The 2686-nt window shown below is 40.1% G+C and overlaps 1 pseudogene; it reads right to left on the bottom strand.

Moving 5' to 3' along the window:
* Positions 1 to 1344: 1344 nt before the first annotated feature.
* On the bottom strand, positions 1345 to 2155 carry LOC112931801 (MICOS complex subunit MIC26 pseudogene; annotated as a pseudogene).
* Positions 2156 to 2686: the final 531 nt, after the last annotated feature.

Consider the following 2686-nt stretch of genomic DNA (forward strand, 5'->3'; position numbering starts at 1 on the left):
GATCCAAACATGGGGCTCAATCTCATGACCTTGAGATCATGATTTGAGCCAAAATCAAGAGTCAGATACTTAACCAGCTGGGCACCAGGGTCTTCCTAATAGAAGAATTTAAAAGCTAAATATCCTTGCTTCTGTGCCGTTGACATCAAGATAACTTTTTTAAAATTCTCACAGTCTGAGTTTGTGTCCATGGTTCATGTGGTAGCTCACACTGGTTTTGAGAGTGGCAGTCTACATGCTCTGCTCCCCGGAAGCTGTGTGTTAGGGCACTTTTCCCACATTCCTGCAACAACCATAGTGTGTTTTTGTGAGATGGCAAAAAAAGACCCTGCAGGACCTTGTGCCCACCTGTCAGGGCTCCCAACTTTGTAATTCAGTGTTTCTGTTGTAACATTTCCCATCAAATGTCAGCAGTTTACAAGTGAGTGAGAATAATTTTGCTCCTATAATATAATTGGAGATTTCTTATAATGAACAGGTCACTTTCTTTTTCAAAATTGTGTAATATTCCCAGTGATTTAAGTTTAGTGAAAAAAATCCATGTACTCATGATTCCCATTGCATTCTTTTATATGTTATCTCACAAAAAAGTAGGATTTATGAGTAAAAGCCACATGAAGTCCCCAATGTCAGTTCCCTGACACTTCGAATGTCTGGATTCTTATATTGATAAACATTAAATTGAACATCTCATCATTCTCTCCCTGATTTAACCTAACTTATCTCCCTCTAGTCCATAGAAACTAGCCTCTTCTCATTTTCCAAAGGTCTCTATGCTGTGAAAGCAAGATCATTTATCTTGATCTTTATCTGCCTTCTCCGCTTTCCGGTCATCCTTAACATGGTTGATACCAGCTGCTTCTGCAGAACTCCTCTAACTGTAGCTTTCAGGTTCTCTACAAACCTCTCAGTTAGTTTGGTCAAACTTTCAATAGAGAAATATTTCCAATTCAGCACTGATACAAGCACTGTGTCCTTGGCCACTGGTATGTGACCCAGACAGTGCTCTGGGTCATCTAAAGCAGTGTTCTACACTATTTGGTATACTATAGTTTTATAGAAAAAGAACAAGTCTTGGGGCCAGGCAGGACAGAATTCGAATACCACTGTTAATTTTCTCTTGCTGTATAACCAATTACCACAACTTAATGGCTTCAAACAACACACATTTGTTATCTCACAGTTCCGATGGATCAGAAGTCAAGATATGGCTTGAGCTGGGTCCTCTGCAAGCAATAACCTACAGGAAACAAATAGGTCTTTTTTTTTTAATTCAGAATTTTAATTATGTACATAAATAGCAACATGAGAACCAAGAGTTCTAATGTTGGACATTATCTCTAGGTGAAAGGATTTCTGATTAGTCCACTGGTAGTATGGTATCACCCAAGATAACAAAGAAGCCTGGTATAGTTTTTCCTGAAGAAGAAAGCCAATTTACTACATTCAGTACTGACTTCTCTGCCATTTTTCTGTAGAAAATGCATGGAGTTTCCAATGTTTACCTATAACTGATTAAAATGGGCAGAGCATGGAGCATTCTACTTATTTCCAGGTGAATTCTTCACATTTCCTGGCTTTTGAAAGTTCTCCTTCCACAAATCTATGACTATGTATCCTCGTAAACCCCAGTCATTTAATTTCTCCCTACTGACCTGGACAAATACGATGGCTTGTTGTGGATAATAAAGAGAGGCAGCTAGTCCCATGAACCCAGGTGGATACATACCAGCTTCTTTATTTTTGACCCTCTAGCCAAAAGAAGTCCAACAATGCCAGCAAAACCAATAACACCAAGTCTTGGAAAAAATCCAGGAGGTGCATTTTGGAGATATTCATAGCTGTCTAACCCCCATTGAACCAAGCTCTGCATCTTGGGCTTTGTTTGTGAGTACATTTCCTGACACCAACTTGTATATGGCTCGCGATAATGTCGGAGATGTGAAATGCTTTCTTCAAGCTGGGTCCTTGGCTCCTCCACATATTTAGATTGACCCTCAGGAACCAAGTAGAGTGAAAGCTCATTAACCTTCACAGAAGTTTTGTGAGGTGAGTCCCTTTTAGGTGACGCATAGACTTTAAAGGTGAGCAGACTCAGGCTGGCTGGCCCCACAGACCTCCAAATTACCTTGAACATGTTGCTGGCAGAGGTGGCTCCGGCCAAACAAATTGGTCTTGAAGGATGATTGTGGACTTTCCTAAGATTAACCAAACAGTAACTCAAATCCCACTTACTGTTTTAGGATGGGATTTCATTGTTGAGCAAATTAATACAACCCCTGGCACCTGTAGAGTATTAAACTGGCAAGTGCTTTTTTTCCCCCTTGGTATCTGATAGTAATGACCACCAGAAGCAGTTTTCTCTTAGTTGGCAAGGCCACTAATATACCTTCACTATCCTGCCTCTAGGGTATATTGACTCCCAGCCTTATATTTAGTTGATGTAAATTAACCCAGTTATAATTTAGTCCACAGGGAAGCTGTAGAAAGCCTTTCCTTTCCATAAGACATCACACTGGTGCATTACATTGATGACATTATGGTGATGGACCTGGTGAGAAGGAAGTAGCAACTACTCTAGATATATTTGTAAGACATTTGCCTGCCTGAAAGAGAATAATAAATCCTACAAAATACCAAAGGTCTTCTTTCTACCTGATGAAATTGTAGGGCTCCAGCAGTGTGG

This window comes from Vulpes vulpes, chromosome 13 (genome assembly GCF_048418805.1).
Source record: "Vulpes vulpes isolate BD-2025 chromosome 13, VulVul3, whole genome shotgun sequence".
NCBI lineage: Eukaryota > Metazoa > Chordata > Mammalia > Carnivora > Canidae > Vulpes > Vulpes vulpes.